The following is a 20,609-nucleotide window of genomic DNA, read 5'->3' as shown; positions in this document are numbered from 1 at the left end:
TTTGGTCAGGACTCTTGTCTAGGCAATCGAGCAATTAGTGAAGCCAAATCCGGCCTCTTACCCCGACACCGAATTAAATCTCAGAGACAGAGTTTTGGGTGAAGTAGAAAGGAATAGCTTTATTGCTTTGCCAGGCAAAGGGGGCCACAGCAGGCTAATGCCCTTGAAAACTGTGTGTCCCAACCTGGAGGGCGTAGTGAGACGTTTTACAGTAATGGTTCAAAGAGGGCATAATCAGCTCGTCGACATTCTTCTGACTGGTTGGTGATGAGGTAGTTGGGAGTCAACAGCATCAACCTTCTGGTTCCAACCAGTCTGGGGTCTACATGCTTGTGGGCGCCATACCTTTAACTTCTCCCACCTGGGGGGGGGGTTTCAGTATCTGCAAAACAGCTCAAAGATATTGTTATGTATAATCACTTGATGGGGAACAAGGACCCTGCCCCAGGGCTGCACTACTTTCTCTTTTGACTGTTCTTCCCTTGTCTCCACATTCCCCCCGATTCCCTAACTAGCATTTGTTTGAACCTGCCTGTTGGAACTCAGGGAAGGTCATGGAGGCTGAATGAAGCTTATTTCCTGTAATCAAGAAATGGGGAACCAAGAAAGGTTTTTGTGCCCAGGACCCTCACAGGGTCCTGCTCAGTATCATCGGTTCAGTAACAAGAGATCGTGCATTTTCTACTAGGAAAAGTCAGTTTTTAGAAAATTCCCTACAGAATTATTATATTGAAATATCATACATTTTCACATTTAAGTCTTAAGAGTGATGGGTTTAGGTGATTTTTAGCAATCATCGGTAGAATCTCCACAAGTTAAAACGTCCCAAAACAGCAAAAGTGATTCACTCACCCACCCACACAACTTTCCACTCTCTCCTTCATACCCTTTCTGGACAGTCTCAAAAGAGAAATTTGGGAGCAATATTATTGAGAAAGAAATAAGGGAGAGGTTTCTTTCCCACCTAAATCCTATTATCATATCCATAAATTAACCATAAAAAGAAACAGCAACAGCAATGAACATAAAGACAGCTCCACAGGAGATCCAGATGAGCCAACTGGCTTCAAGCCATGGATCAGGGAGAACCAGTGAAAACCAGAGATCGCTCAGGTTGGAGAAGAGGAACGATGGCAAAAAAAAAACCCTCAAGATTTAGAAAGAAGTACATAAAAATGGCTCCAACTATCACATTGGTTTGGGATTGGGGTCTGCTTATAGGGGGACTTTTAGTAGATTTGGCTGGAAAGAACTGGGCATATAAGGGAAGTGCTGATTCTCCTGGTTGGTGGGTAGATTGGAAGAGAGATATGAAGGGAAATCCTAGATTCTGATTATGGAATTTTTAGCATGGGGACCAGTTTATTCATAGGTCTACAATGGTTGATATCCCCAACAAGATTTTTTTGTATAATAAGGAACAATCTGCTGGAAATAATCTGCTAAGAAAAAAGGAGAATTGACCCACATGAGAAGCAGAGAGTGCTACTCGGTGTATCTCTAGAGAGAAAATTTTCTCAGCATGGAACATAGAGTGAATTTTCCCATTGTAGACTACAGAAAATCCAATCAAGCTTTGTTACTGTTAGGATTCCAGCCCCTTACTGCCATCAGTAAATTTGGTATCCAGAGGGGAACCATTATGGTATTCAGAACGAATGGCTACAGAATCTGAAGGAGAGAGGACCAAAGGAAAGAGGTAGCATTATTCTCAAAGAAACAGGAAAAAGCATACTTGGTAATTGTATTATTTTCCTTAATGGATGGCACCTGCAGCCAAAGTGACAAAGAGAATATACAAAATACCCTTAGGGACTCCCAGAAATAATGGGAGAGTTCAAGGTCCTGAAAAGGGAATGGGACCAAAGAAAATCTGTTGTTTTTTATCGTTAATGTGACCACATTAGCATCTCACAGACTGGTATGATCTAGGAAAATAATGGATCAGGATAGTGCATATGTATGTAAACATTTTAAATCCCCTGTCATAAAGAATATTATGCTTCAATAGGGGGATGAAGAATAAGAAAAATAAAAGGAACTTGAAAATTATGTCAATGTCTCATATCACACGGAAGTACGTATTGAAGGCAAGTATTAAAGGAGAATAAATAAGATAAAGATGTGTGTTTGTGTGTCTGTCTGTGTGTGTTTTCTGATGGGAAATAAATCAAGTATGCCACATTTCCTGGTGTTATCTTCTTTCTTTAGTTTTATTCCTATTCATTTTGACTTTATAGTATGCCATGCTAAGATTCTAAACTCCCTCGCTCTTTTGTTCTTCCATTGCTCCTCCATGGCAAATAGCCAACCAATAGCCAAGAATCCAGCTCTTCATCTCTTCTGTGACCACCCCTAGGTTGACGAGTACTGCTGGGAAAGTCCCACTATTGGGCAAATTGACATCACTATCAATATGTGCTCAGCATTCTCAACTGAGCCTTTAGTGTGGATTGAAAGGACTACCCTGTTATGAAAGTCATTGTGCATACCTCCTTACAATAATTCTTTTTCTACTCTTCTCAAGCATTTCATGTCTCCTTACCCCACTCCCTCTCATCAGACGACCTCAAGTTATCTTCCAAATTATCAGAAAAATAGAAGCCATCAGATGAAATTTGTCTCAACTTCCAGTCTAGAAGTCTATAAAAATCCTCAAGTCTACTCCAAAATTTTTCTCTTTTAATCCTTTTAATGACCTTCTTAGGACCCTCGCAAGTTTAGTTATTTCTCCATCATCAGCCAGATATGTTCGCCTGTTCTTTACATGTATGTATGTATGTGTGTGTTAATATGCATGTATTATGTATATATTCCTCCATTAAGACTAACTGCTCTTCTAGTTACTACCTTAACTTTTTTCCTTTCCACAACAAAACTTCACAGAGTTGTCTATGTTCATTCCCTGTGGTTTCTCACTTTTCATTCCTTATTTAGCATTCTTCTTTTACCATTTCACTAATACTGTTCTTGCCAAGTCACTAAAAATTTAAACATTACTAAAAGTATACTTTTAAAAGTAAACATTACTAAAGTATACTCTTCAGTCCTCATTTCATCTTATTTCTTAGCCTCATTCAACAGAAACGTTTTTGGTTCTGATTTTCTTGAAACAATCATTTCGTTTGGCTTCCCTGATACCTCTGCTTTTCATTTTTTTCTTCTATTTCTCTGACCACACTATTTCCATTATTGGGTCACACGCCTCCAAGCAGCAATAGGGTATTGGAGTTCCTTGTGGCTCTGTCCAGTACCCTGTCCACTCTCCTCCTAGACAAGCCCTAACATTGTCAAGGCTTCCGTTACTATGTGTGTCTCCAGTCCAAATCTATGTCCGAGTCTGTGATTCATAGATCCAACTTCCCACGCAGGCTTTCTGTTTGGACTTCTTACAGCACCCAAAACTCTACTTTCCCAGAGAAGGATTCCTGCTCCTCCTCTGTTTCTCATGATCATTCGTGAGAACATGTGTTCATCCTTGACACCTACTTTCCCCTTATCACATCATACAGCCAGTCATCAAGCTCGGCCAATTCTACCTCTAAAGCCCCCTGAATCCATCTCCTCCCTTCCATCTCTGGTGGCACCACCCTAGTGTATGTCTCCATCATCTTCTGTCTGGAATAATACAATAAATACATAATGGTCTTCTAATTGGTCTCCTGCATCTAATATTGCCTCTCTCATGTTACCACTGATCTATTATCTTCATAGTAGTAGGATCTCCTGAAAACCGTAATTATGATTCATGAAGTTCCTCTGCTAAGGCCCTTTATTAACTTTCTATTATCTTTAGGATAAAGCCCAAACTCCTTAATATTCTTTTAAGACCTTGTAAGAATTGGCCTAGACTTACTTCTTGCTCCTCTCATACAATTGTCTTCTTTTCAGCCCAATTAAGCTTTCTTAAGACCCTTGAACATACAAAGCTCTTTTCGTTGAGTCATCACATGGGCCGTTCTGCCTATCAGGCTCTTGCTCTTTTCTGTGCCAGCACACTCTTCCTGTCCCAGATTAGTGATCTCCTCCTCAGGGAAGTTTTCTTCACCATCACCACTCCCTCAGATCAGGCCTTATGTACCCCTGTATCATAGCCTGTACCTAATCAGGGCTCAAAAATATCCCAGTTCACGAAGACCTGAAAGCTACTAAAACTTGATGTGATTCACGAGCAGTGGAGGACCTTTCACCTTAACATTTGCCCACAGTCAGTTTTATTAAAAGGAGATATGGTAGGTGAAAACAGAAAACTCCCTACCACCCAGCTGTCAAAAAAGGCCCTGGAAATTTGCTTCATGGCCAAGTGCTGTCAAAACTCACAGTTTCTCCTTCTATTGCGATGTGGTAGCTAGGCAACTTCAATAACATTTGGAATCCAACCCACAAATATCACACTCCAAAACAGGATAAAGTGCCAACACTGGCTGGTTTCCGTTGAGAGATGCTTTTCCTAAGGCCATGAATATGGGCCAAACGTCTGAGAAGAAATTTTTATAAATACCTATACGTCAGGCGTACACAGGTATGATGTTTTAGCGACTTCATTTTGTGACACCGACAGAGCGTTTGATCCAATATATGGAAGGCTTGGATTTTCCTACTATAAGATGAAGTGCACATGTGAATAATTATCCTGTTAACATGGCATTTATTGAAAAACCGACTGCATATTGCAACACTGTAAATTAAGCAAAATACACCATTATTTTCAAGAGGACTTTTCCAAGCATGAAATCTTTGCTGCAAGATTTGTCCTGTAAATAACAAATTTAAATGAAGTAATAAATCAAATGTCTTGTGCATACAGTCTTGGACTGAAGAAAAAGACCTCAGCAGACAACCTTACCAGATAATGATTTTAAGATGGAAGCAACGATTGCAACAGGATTATTCAGAAAAACCTTTATCTTTTCACAGATTCAAATTAGCTGAGGATTGAACATATCCACTAAGGGATTCTCTGAATGTCACCATCATTAATATTGAGTTAATACAAATTTTAAAGATTAATAATGGCTGCTTAATGCTCTGCCTCCTTCAAAAATCTCTTGTGTAAAGTGACTAACTGCTTCCTTTCATTGTTTCAACTTGTAAATGTGTATATAAAACCATAATGAGAAAATGTTAAGCCTAATGATATTCATTCCCTGCTACAAACAGTGTTTTAATACATAATTAAAACTTCCCATGTGGAGAAAAGAAGTGATATGGTGTAACTTGTTGACTAGAGAAGAATTTTTTTCTAGTTGTTTATTAAACAACCCAACTAGTCAACTATTTTTCTATTTCCCAATTTTTTTCTTGCCTGAAATTATAAGCACATTTTAACTTTCCTTACTGCTTTTGATTAAGCCAGAAAAGTACTTTAGTTTTACCAAGGGTGTAATATTTTGTTCTTTCCCAAATCTATCCAGTCAATTAAAATAAAACAATCTCAATATCCTATGTGATTATCCCTTCCCCCTAATGAATTTTTAGCCAGGGATTTGACCAATAAAACAAACACATTGCTATAAAAATAATGACTATATATCTCTCAGATTCACAAAAATATATATTCATGATGAATATATAAACCTCTGAAATGTAATGAAACCTCTTTAAAATGTAATAAAATATCCAAATATTTAAATACAAATCAAATTGCTAAACATTCTTCTTCAACCTAGTTATATGAAATTAACAAGCAAAAGTTCTACTCTACTTTAGTACACTTGAGCTGTTGTAGAATAAATATATTTTGCTACATCTCTTTAACACAGACAAATAGTAGTAGTTAATTTACCAGTTAGAAACTGGGGCATGTCTGTCAGTTATCTGACAGCAGAATCAGATCCAAGAAAAGTTTGGTGCCAGGTAATAGAGAAACTGCTTGAATGCATTTTGGCCTTTGATTTCTGAACAATTTTCAAGAAGTTCAGTCCTGGGCCAATTATGCAGTATCATGCTTGGAAAACAGGAAACTACCTTAAGCCGAAGTTGTTAGTGTCATTTGTAAGATATGTCAGACAGCTCATTCAAAGACAGATAAGGTATTTTGCTGGGAAGCAGCTGTATTGTATTGGAAAGCAAAATAGTCACAAGAAACAAAACAAATGAACAAACGAAACAAAATGAAAACAGACTCAGATCCAGAAAACAAACTGGTGGTTGACAGAGGGGAGGGGCTTGGGGGGTTGAGGGAAATAAGTAAAGGGGATCAAGAGGTACAAACTAACTTCCAGTTATAAAATAAATAAGTCACGGGATGTAATATTCAGCATCAAGAATATGGTCAATAATACTGTAATAACTTTGTATGGGAACAGATGTTTACTAGACTTATCATGGCATCATTTTATAATGCATTTAAATGTCAAGTCACTATGTTGTACACCTGAAACTAACATAATATATTATAAAGCTATACTTTAATTTTAAAAAAAAGACAAATGGATGTGGATCCTGGCTCTCCATGTACTGCTTCCATGTATAATCTTGGGCAAGTCATTTAATGTTCTAGTCTCAATTTTATCATGCTTAAAAAGGCTATGATACCTGCTTCAAAGGATTGCAATAAGGCTCATGTAAGATTATAAATGGAAGATGCTTTCTGTTATAAAGGACACTCATCGAAGAATGGTGGTTATTATTTTCCATACAATAGTCCTTGCCATAGTATTAATGAACCTACAACTTTGGATGTTGAGTTCTAAAGCCCCATCTAAAGACATTACAACCTTTTCCTCTTGATTGTAGGTATGAGTGAATCTGAGAACTGTTAAAATAGTAAAGTGTGTTTATCTCATCTGCAGTGAGGTGGGTCTGTGCTCAACCTTTGAACTCTCATATTTCATCTACAACAGGCTAGACCTTGCAAGATTAAATACACTGGACAATTTATTGTGCTTATAAGTTTGCCTTTCTTCATGTAAAAGATGTATCCTGAGATGTTACATACAAATCGAATCATATTTAACTATGTTGGAAAGAGATTTTTATTTAGATTAAAGAAATGCTGTGGTAAATCTTTTTTTTTTTTTTTTTTTTTTTTTTTTTTGCGGTACGCGGGCCTCTCACTGTTGTGGCCTCTCCCGCTGCAGAGCACAGGCTCCGGACGCACAGGCTCAGCGGCCATGGCTCACGGGCCCAGCCGCTCCGCGGCATGTGGGATCCTCCCGGACCGGGGCACGAACCCGTGTCCCCCGCATCGGCAGGCGGACTCCCAACCACTGCGCCACCAGGGAAGCCCATGTGGTAAATCTTTTGCAGAGTAAAGAATCCCTTCAGTATAGAAAAATGATGGTCTTGTAAATTTAGATTTTTACATGCCTGATATTCTCAAAGTGGGAATATAAGTTCATTATGACTTTTTTCTTGACCTGAGAGCCTCACTCGTGATCTAGAAGGACCTACACTGAGCCAAGAGACAATAAAAATGAAGAATTAGCACTCTGTCATTTGACTAGTGTCTTACTGAAATTATTATCTTAGGTGGGATAACAGTCTGTCCATGTTCATATCATCAACTTAACAGCTAACACTCTTTCCTTCACAACTGGAGTCACGGTCACCCTTTGACTGGAGTACTGGCCTCTTTGTATCAGTACCTGAACGTCAGCATCTGTATAGTAGATATTGTCTCTCAATTACCCGTCTCAAATCTCCCTTTAATTATGTCCGGTCACAGACTCTGATTCTCTTTGTTTGTTGTGTGTGCTTGTTATTTATTTATTTATTTTGGGGGGCTGCGTTGGCTCTTCTTTGCTGTGCGTGAGCTATTCTCTAGTTGCAGCCAGCGGGGGCTACTCTTCGTTGCGGTATGAGCCGGCTTCTCATTGTGGTGGCTTCCCTTGTTGCAAAGCATGGGCTCTAGGTGCATGGGCTTCAGTAGTTGCAGCACACAGGTTCAGTAGTTGGGGCATGTGGGCCCTAGAGCTCCTGGGCTTCAGTAGTTGTGGCATGTGGGCTCTAGAGTGCAGGCTCAGTAGTTGTGACACACAGGCTTAGTTGCTCCGCGGCATGTGGGATCTTCCCGGACCAGGGCTCGAACCCGTGTCCCCTGCATTGGCAGGCAGATTCTTAACCATTGCACCACCAGGGAAGTCCCTGTTATTTTTCTTATTTACTCTGTAGTTGGGCTCATAGGGTTAGAAGATTTATTTGGATGGTCTCTTAGTTCCCAGTTTCTCCTTTGCCCCTATCTTGAATCCCTTGCAATTTAGATCTGCTTAGAGCCAGCCAAGAGCTACATCTACTCCTCAATCTGTCCCAACCTCAGGGTCTCCTGTCTGGGCAAATTCTCAGACCTCCTATCGGCCCTGGAGTGAAGGTTTATGTAGTCTTGATTTTTTAAAAAAGAATTTCCTAAGTGAGGTTTATTTCTCGTTGAAAGTGACAGCAAGCCAACAAGAAACTAGTTGAGCCAAAAGATGGAAATTTATTGGAAGACTTGTAGCTACTAAAAGAGCAAATATGGCCCAGGGACCGATTGGGAATAGAAACTGCAACATCTCCAGAACATACTACATGTCCTTTATTCACATGTTGGCTTCATTTTCTTTGGAAAGGTTTTCCCACCAGCAGGAAACATGGAAACTGGCAGCAACTCCATCTTCAATCTTCTGTTATCATCACCAGAAAATGACTGACTCCTGCTGTCTCTTTGCCCAAATCAAAAAATCAGGAAAAAGACCTCTAGTTTGTCCAGGGTGAGTGAAAGCTTCTTTCCCAGACCGATCAGCTAAGGTCACAGGCAGAGTGTGATGTCATTCACAATTTACTGATACACTTGATCATTTTGTGTGTCTGGGAGTGGTAGCTCCCATTCAAACTAGATGGCTAGAATGAGATAAATGCCATTTCCCAGGAGGGAATAAGGAAGGAGAAACAATTTCCAGAAGGAAGGAAGGATGACTGGACAGACAAGGCAATTGGGGTAGATATGCATTTGGCATACTATCTTGAGATCTTTCGGTTTTCCTCTATTCCCCATTAACCCTTGCCTTTTGTTTATATCAAAATTTTCTTAAGGTCGAGGTGACTATAGGTAAAGGAAATTAACCTGAAAAAGTTTTGTAGGAGAATTAACACTTTCTGAGTACCAGCTAAGCTCCAAAAATATCTTCTATAATCTTTTATTCCTCCCCCAAACAACCCTAAAGTGAGCTATCTCCATTCCCAGATAAACAAATTAATACTCAGGGATAATATAACTGCGTCAAACTGACAAAACTAGTAAAGACTAAGCTGGAATTGAAGACCTGTATATATTCAGTTAGAAAAGGGAAAATGCAGAGGGACTGGTGCAGATTCAATTCATGATATTTGCAAGGAAGTAGCATTTGGTGTTCAAGGCTCATCTGTACACATCGTCCCACAAAAGATCTGTTGCTTTACAGGGATCAAGTCCGAGAACAACTTAGGCCATATTACTGAATCATTAGTATAAGAAGTATAAACAAATAATTGCTCTCCTTTCTTTTCTTTGGGATCTGTTTTACTCATCATCACAGCATGAAGATGGAAAGTTGAGAGTAGGGTGCCGACCTAGAGAAATGAGGCCAAAGAGACCAGCTGAACTGCTGACTATAGCCCATGCTAAAGTCTTTCTCATGGCATTGTATGATAAGAAGACTCTATTGGGATTTGATGGAAAGTCTTTAAAAAATAAATAAATTTTAAAAATGTGTTTTTCCCCTAGAGTATCCCTTTGGCATAATGCTTTCTTGAATCTGTGGAGGTGTAGGCCAGCTCCTGGACGATTCCTGGATCTTGGGTTCTCGTCAAATGCCATTGAATCCCAAAGAAGAATTGATAAGAGATGTCTATACATACAGAACATGAAAGATGATAGGTTATTCACTCTGTATCCACAGAATATGGTTTAAATTCTTCTTTTCTCATCTGATTACATTTAACTCTCACTATGTATAGGTATTGTGCTTGGCACCAGACATGCAAAGATAGAGCCCTTCCCTCAGATGCACAGTATTGTGGATGCACTTTGATGTATTTCTGAGCTCAGAACTTTAAATTAATTATCAAGATAATTTTGTGATGTGAGTACCAAGTGTGGTTAGTACTTGACGTAGATCACAGGCTACTCAGACAACAGATTTATAAAGTAGCTAATATCACTCCCACGTTGTAGATGAAGGAAGCATCTGAAAACCTGAAAGATACACAGAGTGAGTAACTGCTGAAGTCAGGATTTGAGTCCATCTTCCTGGCCCTGGAGCTCAAATACATATCCCATTCCTCCATGCTCCTATGATGAAACTGTAAGTTGAAGATGAAGTCTTGTCTTTCTCTTTCCCCTCTATAACCTTTACACATTTGGCAGAGTACTGGGAAATAAATCTAGGATGTGCTCCCTGATCTGAGCACTGACACCAAATAATTAACTTGCTCTTGACACTGCACTCCATATTTGTTCAAGTGTATATTTAATTTATGATAAAATTGTAAAAAGGCATGGTCTGGAAAATTGAGATGAAATTAGAAAGTTGTTCCCTACCTAATTTCCAAGCCTAGAATTACAACCAAATCTAAAGAGTCAATTTGGTTATTAAAAGAGCTCTTAGATGGAAAAATATTGCTCAGTTAAACAGTAATATGCAAAGAAATGGCTCTGATCTGAGAACAATTTCCTAATTTTATTCTTGAACTTGAGCACATTTTATTTTAACAAGAACTTCTCAGATTACATTGACTACGTTTTCATTTTACCTTCCAATGTTTTTTATTACATATTTCCCATCTCTGACTATCATTTAGTCAGGCAAAATGCCATCTACAACCAATATCATTTTAGCTACAGTCTAAACCCACAGGAAGACCCTAATGAAAATAATATTTACCTAACTAACATATAATGAATGTATGGACATTCAGGGAAACTCTTTGATTTTATGCTTAAATTATTAACTTATTTAATCCTAAGACCATTTTGGTGGATGATATTATTATCACTATTATACAAATGAGGAAATGAATTGGCTGAACCATCTGGTCGAGGAAGACAGCCTTCTAAATGGTGGAGCAGGGATGTCTCGGCTTTCCCAGGCTTCATTGCTTTTACTGCCACTCATCCTTGGTCCGTTGTAGATACGAAGCAATTTTTTCCTCATCCTCTGTGCAATATTTTTAACCGTTCACTGGACATTCATTTAATATTCAGTAATTATTACTTGAACACCTATTTTATGAAAGACACTAAGCCAGGCACTGTTGGGGCCTGAGATCAACAAGACCCAAGCTCTGCCCTGTGGAGTTTAAACTCTAGTCTGGGAACAGATACAAATACCCCAATATGCAGAATTCCAGGAAATAGATTACTTTTAAAACCCCACACGAGAGGCATGTTTTAAATGCCATGGATTTAACAGAAAAGGAAGGTCACATCTAGGGGGTAGTGAGATGATATCACAGAGAACTGCATCTGGACAGGTTTTTGAGCCCTCAAGGACGGGGCGGGGGGGGATTTCAGCAGGAAGGAGTGGGAATGCCAGAAGAGGATGTTACAGGATCAAGAGCATAAAAGTGGGAATGGGGCTTCCCTGGTGGCGCAGTGGTTGAGGGTCCGCCTGCCGATGCAGGGGACGCGGGTTCGTGCCCCGGTTCCGGGAGGATCCCACATGCCGCGGAGCGGCTGGGCCCGTGAGCCGTGGCCGCTGAGCCTGCGCGTCCGGAGCCTGTGCTCCGCAAAGGGAGAGGCCACAAACAGTGAGAGGCCCGCGTAACGGAAAAAAAATAAAAAAATAAAATAAAATAAAAGTGGGAATGTACTAGAGAGTTCAGGAAATTGGGAGGTGTCCAGTTCAATTTGGAATGTATAAGAAGGTTGTGAAAGGTAAAATCCAAACACTGAATTAGAAGCCAGATAATAAGGGCTGGAATTTAACTCTGAGAAACCCATTGTTGGGTCCATATATGTTCTATGTTAACTAAATTGATAAGTTCATTCTTCATGAGCATTGTTATGTGCAGACAAGGTTACTGAATTTAGAACAGTCTGTTGGTTAAAAACATATAAATAAAAAGGAAATCAGTATAAGGAGCTGCTGCTACACTGACACTTTTTATGAAGTATTCTCATAATTACTTATCTAAAGATGATCTAGGTCTTTTGTTGCGATCAGGTTAATCTTTAATCCTTCATCTACCCAGGAGATAAGGACAATGTACTCTTGGAAGAAATTTCTTTTTGTATGACCAGTCTCCTCAGATATAATCATATTTTGAAATAAAATGCAAAGTTTTAATATATGGTACTAAGGGAAAAAAATGTATGTGAACAGACTGAATAAACTCAAAAAGCTTTGTGACTATTTGCTTTAGATATTGTGATTTATTTAGTGTTTTAACCTTCAGTTTTGTTTTTTTTTTTGGGGTACGCGGGCCTCCCTCTGCCGTGGCCTCTCCCGTTGCGGAGCACAGGCTCCGGACGCGCAGGCCCAGCGGCCATGGCTCACGGGCCCAGCCGCTCCGCGGCATGTGGAATCTTCCCGGACCGGGGCACGAACCCGGTTCGCCTGCATCGGCAGGCGGACGCGCAACCACTGCGCCACCAGGGAAGGCCCTAACCTTCAGTTTTTTGGACTGAAGGATTCATGTCCTAGCCAGTCCTAAGTTTGTTAGTAGCTTTGATGAGATCCTTAATGGAAAAACAGAATTCAGTGAGGGCTAGATCAGAAAAATGTCTGTGTCAATGGCAGAAGTTCCCTACAGAATAGCCTTATTGGTAACAAATATTTTAAAAGATGAGAGGCCTTGATTCCTTAAAACTTTTCTGATATATTGTTAATTAGCATCATTTATCTCAAATAATCTAATAGTCTAGAAGAGAACAGAAGGTCACAGAGTATGAATTACTTAGCAAAGAATAAATGTAGATGCAGATTATTAGAAAAAAAACTTAGAATGTATCTGGAACTCTGGTAAATCAGCAAGATGATAGGCATGGAACCAAGCAGGAGGAAAGAAAGGCAAAGATAGGAATAAGCAATATTCAGAAGAGGATCCCCAAATGGACCATAAGCATATGAAGAGATGCTTCTGTCCAATAGTAGTATGAATAATACAGCTTAAAATAATAGTGGGAGCTACTTTATATCCACTGGGTTGATGAAAATGAAAAAATTGATAATTCCAAATGAAGCTATAGACCTGGAGAAAAGAAACAGGGACTCCTGGCACTATCTGTTGGAGTACATTTCAGTATAGTTTCTTTGAAGAGGAATCTGACAACACAGTGGAATTAAATTTGCAGTCTCATTTGTTGGTACCGTCCCCAGAGACAAAAGTCATCCATAGTTCCATAGGGGAACATGACAAGGATATTAATTGTAGCAGGGAGTTGAAAGCAACCTGGCTCTCCATCACCAGATGCAAGGGTATGCTGTGCAACAGTTAAAAGCAATGCCCTGGAGACATATCTGGCAACATGAAAATATGTTAAAAACATAATGTTGAGTGAAAAATAGAGAAAAAGATGTATCTCACCAAACAACATTATGCATTTTTATAGACACAAATATATTTGAAAACATAAGCAAATGTATTTGAAAAGATGCCAAACAGGGAGAGCAGGAAACAGTAGTGGAGATCAGAAATGATGGGAAAATGTTAAAATAATATATTTTTAAAGTAAGATCTCCCATAGACCAATAATGAGAGTGTGCCATGAATTGTGCAAGAGATCCAGAGGGGGAGGGAAGGAAGGAAGGAAGGAAGGAAGGACGGACGGCAGCAGGGGTTGGGGAAGAGAGGGAAAGCTGAGGTATAATTATAAAGAAATGATACTTTCGTTTCATTCAACTAGTTTATATTGAATGTTTACCAAGTATCAGGCCTTGTACAGTACCACTTATTCAATAAACAGGGTGGAAACTAAACATTCAACAGATTGTTATTCTTAGAGTAATCACCTTGGGAAACTATGTGCTCATTTTTTCAAGCTGTCATTGTTCAGAATATTTGTGGAATTGCCATACTTCAAAATCTGATGATTTCTAAGCATAGTTGAGTGTCATTAAGAAAAAGGAAAAAAAAGCTATTTCATTATTTTGTAATCACACCTTGTTTATATATATATTATACATATATATTGTGTATATATTTATAAGTACATACATATATACACATATAAAATATATACAAATATATATATTATACTGCCTACTTTGATCGTTCACCTTACATACAAAACGTGACTCTGTATAACATTTACCAGTTTCAAAAAAATTAAACTCTTTCCCAAAGGATTAAGATTTGCCACTCTCTAAGAGAATGTGTGGTTGACTCTAAAAGGTGTATACAAACAGCAGTGGCACTGCTGAAATGTCTTTACCTACTACTCACCCTGACCCCAAGGCGATTACTTTAAGGGGTACTTTAAGAGAAAACACTCTTTTGCCTGGATACATTCTTGTACATCTACTTAAAAACGTGCAGAAATACAAAGAAAGTTATTCTAATTTACTTTTGCCTGTATTCTCATTCTTTTAGTCCTGAATTTGCTCATTCATTAAATAAATGTTTACTGAGTCTTTATGTTAGGGTCTGAGCTATGTGCTGAAGATGAAACAAAAGATAAATAATAGCTCATGCCTAAGGTAATTCAAAGCCTGATGCTTTTACTTTAATAGTTTGCCGATTTGTGTAAATATCCGTGTGGATTGAAGTGACTTAAGCCAAATTTCTGGCAAAAGTTTAACTCCCCTGTTTGAATTAAACTGCTTTATATTCTAGTGAGCTTCCACTCTCCACTGAAGGAAAACAACAGAAAAGGAAGATAAGCAATGTTTCCCGCCCATTTTGTATTCATATTTGGGAGATTGTCAGGGCCATGGCGCCTCAGCATATCTGGCAGAAACCCCCTGAGGTGGCGTCAAACGAAGAAATATCTAAATGTCTAGCGCCTTACTGTGCCCAGCTCTTCAGAGAGCTATTGAAGGGGGCATCTTGTTACAAATTCTTTTTTCAGCCACCATGTATGTCACATTCTGATTATCCTTCAAGCATGCAGCCTATTTACGCACTTCATTCCCATCCAAAATGTATTCTTTTATTTAAGAGAAAGCCACACCGTTTGGGATGACCTTTTCTAATCCTGTAGATCTGGGTGGTGTTTTAGACCTTCACACATTGCTTCAGCCCTGTTAGTGGCTGTATTAAGCACAGCGATGCTGCAAATTAACCTCCAAACTTCAGAGGCTTAACCCAACAACGGTTTATTGTAGGTCAGCGGAAGGTGACCTTCACCTGGTAATTTAGGGACTGTACAATCTGGGTGTCAGTGGCATACGGGGAGACATTTGAGAACAGATGAAGAGAGGAACCATTTATAAGATGTCGGTAGGGTGAGGGAAAGCACAAAGATACAGGGCTTGAGAAAATAACCAGTGCTGAACACCGAGTTGACCAAGGCTCTGCTGTCTGGTATCTGCCCCTTTGTTGACTTCATTTTGTTGTCACCACTTTGTTGCACTTGTTGTCATGTGCATTCTTTGAAGCAGACTCTATTGGTGTATGTCGAATCCCCTACACTCAACAGTGCCTGGTATATGACAGGAGTTCTATAAATACACATTGCATGCCCACGGAATTAATTATTTAGCACTTGTGTTTTGAGATAGGCACAGAATAGTTACACAAGAAATATATACCAAACTCACTCATTTGAGTGAATTCCTGAGCATGGACTCAGGTCCAGAGACGCACACCTCTGACTAAGCTCCATTCACAATCCCAACCTCCAGGTATAAATGTTCACAGCTAGTCCTTTCTACTTTTGATGTGCTCCAGAAGAAGAGGTTGAATAATAGCAAGCAATCAACAGCTCTAGTTGTTTGCAGTGACTCTCAGTGCGTCTTGTAAATAGGCGGCTTTCAACAAATAATGCGTTTGATAAAATTGAATAGGAAGTTCCATTTAACTTGCACAGTGTTACACATGCAGTAAACGCGGGTCGTGAGTCCCCCTCACCCTCCGTCTCATTTCTGAAATGATAAAGAAGGAAATTGCAAGTGGGCATTGCAATGAGAGTCTTTACATCAGCGCTCCCCTCAATAATAAAAAAGATATTACTCCGTGGTAAAGCACATTGCATGAGATGAGACACAGCAGATTCCCTTACCTTTGGCATTATTCATTTGCCTTGTAAACCTGGTCTCCTGATGTTTAGAAATGCAACTAAACACACCAGAATAAAACATCTCAGGCATTTATACCTTCAAATGTTTACAATGAGAAATGTACCAGTCATGTTTCTAGTCTCGTAAGACTGGACCAACAACCTTATAACAAAAGCCCTGCGTTCTCAATTAGCACATTCAAGTTGCAAGTAAGACAATGATGCATTTACCATTGTTATTATTCAAAACCCACCAATCATACTTTTGCTAGACCTTGTCTGATTCTGCAAAATGGTAGAGCTCAGGAAATTGTCTGCAATCTAAAAATATGAAAATTTATTTATCGTAAGTCAGACAAAGAAAGACAAATGCTGTACAGTATCACTTATCTGTGGACTCTGAAGAGTCAAAGTCATAGAAACAGAGGCTAGAATGGTAGTTGGCAGGAGCTGAGGGTGAGGGAAATGGAGAGATATTGGTCAGAGTACGAACTTCCAACTGTCTGATGAATAAGTTCTCGGGATCTAATGTAACAATATAACATGGTATCTGGAGTTAATAGTACTGTACTGCACACTTGAAATTTGCTAAGAGACTAGATCTTAAATGTTCTCACCACGAAAATAAAAAAGGTAATTCTGTGAAGTGATGGATGTGTTAGTTAACTTGACTGTGGTAATCACCTCACTATTAGACATAAATCAAACCATCACATTGCCCACCTTAAATACGTGCAGTTTTATTTGTCAGTTTTACCTTAATAAGTCTGGGGGGAGAATAAACATATCAAGGAAAATTATCCTAAAAAAAATCTTGATGTTGACATAATAATAGTTTAAATTTCTTAGTTTTACCCTAATAATATACTAGTACTGCAAGAAGCTTTGTATACAATTATTTTATTTTCAAACAGACCCATTCTCTTTGCCTCTTGTTTCCTGTGACCTTTCTAAACTGTTTGAACTTACAGGTCTTATAGAATGTCAGTTTTATGGCAATAAATATTAGCTCCTATGCTTGCAGAAAACATCTCTTGCAGGAGAAAGAGTTATCACCAGAACTACGTCTTTTTCACAAATAATGGGGCTCACTCTTCTCAGGTGTACTAGGCAATCGTTTTTTGAGCTTTAAGACATTAACCCTTCCTAGCACGCTGTGACCCAGAGCCACCCACCCCAGCAAGGACAGGCAGACACACACATGTTTCTCTTACGTTACCTTGTGCTGCTAATGTCTCTATCACAACTGGGGCTTCTCAAACGCAATGGAGGGTGGCGTTTGGAGTCACACTGAGGTTGGATCTCTGCACTTCCACTAGCAAGATGCACGACCCTGGGCAAGCTACTTTAACTCTCTGTCTCAATGTCCTTGTCTGTAAAGTGAGAATAAAATAGCATCTACTTGTAGGGCTGTTGCCAGGATTAATGAGCTAATTCCTGCAAAACACTTTATAAGATGGGATACAGACTCCCGGTCTTTGTCTTATGGATTTGCTCACATTCAGTAATTGGTTGTAGCTTTTATAATTACAGAGCAAGGAGTTACAGGAAAAGTGGCTTCTAGCAGTGGGACTCCCTCACCCATGTGATCTTTCTGGCTTCCCTAATTAGGGAACTGCAAGAGGTGGCAATGGAGTTCAGGACCAGCCCCTGAGACTAAAATAAACTATTCCTTATGTGTGTATTCAACCATCTTTATTAAGAACCGTGTAGGCTGGATCACACAAAATTGTCAATGGTCTAACCTGGGTAATTTTATACAACTTGATGTAATATCATGCCACAAGCAAAGGGTTAAACATGCCAAGGTCAGCAAGACAAACGTGGGTCCTGTTCTCACAAAGCTGTTGATCCTGGCAGTGAGGCAGACAAGCAATGTGCTATAAGAGGAACCAGAGAGTGAAGAGTATAAGGCAGAAAAAGGGACAAACTCAAAGAGTTTAGGGTAGAACAAGAGGCCAGGAGTGTTCAAGAAAAATCTGTCCTCATGGAGACCAAAGGAGTGGACCACAAGTGGTTTGGGAAGTGTTTTAGTTTCTTGTGGCTACTGTAACAAATTGCCGCAAACTTAGTGGATTAAAACCACACATATTTAGTCTCTTAAAGTTCGGGAGGTCAGAAGTCCAAAATCGGTATCATGGGGCGAAAATCAAGGTATAGGCGGGGTTGAGCTCCCTCTGGAGACTCTGGGGGGAATCTATTTCCTTGCCTTTTTCAGCTTCAAGAGTGCATTTCTTGGCTCATGGACCTTTTCCTCCATCTTCAAAGTCAACTTCACATCTTGCTTTGGTCGTCACCTGCCATCTTCTTGTCTTTGTCAAATCTCCTTTTGCCTCCCTCTTGAAAGGATACTTATGATTGCATTTAGAACCTCCTGGATAATCCAGAATAATCTCCCCACATCCAGAGTCTTAATTTGGGAGTACCCTGGTGGCGTAGTAGTTAGGATTCCAGGCTTTCACTGCCGAGGCCTGGGTTCAATCCCTGGTCGGCGAACTGAGATCCCGCAGTGCGATGTGGCAAAAAAAAAAAAAAAGTCTTAATTTAACAACATTTGCAAAGTCTTTCACCATATAACAGTTGCAGGTTCCAGGCATTAGGACCTGGGTATCTTTGGGGGCCATTATTCAGCCTATTATACAGGTGTTGAAAGCGATTTAACTGCAGAAAAAAGCAGTTAATAGGTTGTGGATACAGGGACAAATGAAGATTCAGTCTTGGGGGCTCAGCAAAGAGATTTGGGAGAATATTACAAGCTGAACTGAAATCACCCAAATGAAAAACATGGAAAAGTACTGCCAAGGTAGATGGTACAGCTGGTGTGAAGGCCCAGGGGCAGAGAACATGGCGTATTTCAAGACCTGAAAGAAGTGTTGCCTGACTTGAGCCTAGATAGAGTGTAACTACGGTGGGAAGAGTGGTAAAAGATGAGGCATGGGAGTGAGCAGGAGATAGCCTACAAAGAACATGGTAAGTTACGTTAGGTAGACTTCATCCTATGAAAATTAGAAGGCAGCCATCAAAAGGCTGAAAGTGGGAAAATAACTTGATCTGTTCTATGTTGTAGGAAGTTCTTTCTGTTCATCATGTAGAGAAAAATGATTGGAGGACAAGACTGGAGATACAAAGACCAGCTCAGGAGCAAAGGCTTTCTTTGGCATCTGAACTGATTTTTTTGGTTTGTTTTTTTTACATTTTTAAAATTGATGTATAGTTGATTTACAATGTTGTGTTAATTTCTGCTGTATAACAAAGTGACTCAGTTATACACACACACACACACACACACACACACACACACACACACATATATACATTCTTTTTTATATTCTTCTCCATTATGGCTTATTCCAGGACATTGAACAGACTTCCCTGTGCTATACAGGAGGACCTTGTTGTCCATCCATTCCACATGTAAGAGTTTACATCTACTCACCACAAATTCCAAGTCCATCCCTCCCACCACACCCTCCCCATTGGCAACCACGAGTCTCTTCTCTGTCTGTTAGTCTGTTTCTGCTTTGTAGATAGGTTCATTAGTGTCATATTTTAGATTCCACATATAAGTGATATCATATGACATTTGTCTCTCTCTTCCTTTTTTTTTTAGCCAAGCTCCATATTTTATTTATTTATTTTTTCCAGTGCTTACGGTTTTTTTTTAACCTCTTTATTGGAGTATAATTGCTTTACAATGGTGTGTTAGTTTCTGCTGTATAACAAAGTGAATCAGCTATACATATACATCTATCCCCATATCTCCTCCCTCTTGCGTCTCCCTCCCACTCTTCCTATCCCACCCCTCTAGGTGGTCACAAAGCACCGAGCTGATCTCCCTGTGCTATGGGGCTGCTTCCCACTAGCTATCTATTTTACATTTGGTAGTGTATATAGGTCCATGCCACTCCCTCACTTCGTCACAGCTTACCCTTCCCCCTACTGTGTCCTCAAGTCCATTCGCTACATCTGCGTCTTTATTCCCGTCTTGCCCCTAGGTTCTTCATGACCATTTTTTCTTTGTTTTTTTAGATTCCACATATGTGTATTAGCATATGGTATTTGTTTTTCTCTTTCTGATTTATTTCACTCTGTATGACAGACTCTAGGTGTATCCACCTCACTACAAATAACTCAATTTCGTTTCTTTTTATGGCTGAGTAATAGTCTATTCTATATATGTGTCACATCTTCTTTATCCATTCATATGTTGATGGACACTTAGGTGGCTTCCATGTCCTGGCTATTGCAAATTGTACTGCAATGAACATTGTGGTACATGACTCTTTTTGAATTATGTTTTTCTCAGGGTATATGCCCAGTAGTGGGATTGCTGAGTTGTATGGTAGTTCTATTTTTAGTTTTTTAAGGAACCTCCATACTGTTCTCCATAGTGGCTGTATCAATATACATTCCCACCAACAGTGCAAGAGGGTTCCCTTTTCTCCACACCCTCTCCAGCATTTATTGTTTGTAGATTTTTAATGATGGCCAT

This window comes from Physeter macrocephalus, chromosome 15 (genome assembly GCF_002837175.3).
Source record: "Physeter macrocephalus isolate SW-GA chromosome 15, ASM283717v5, whole genome shotgun sequence".
Taxonomy (NCBI): Eukaryota; Metazoa; Chordata; class Mammalia; order Artiodactyla; family Physeteridae; genus Physeter; species Physeter macrocephalus.
This window is presented reverse-complemented; position numbering follows the sequence as displayed.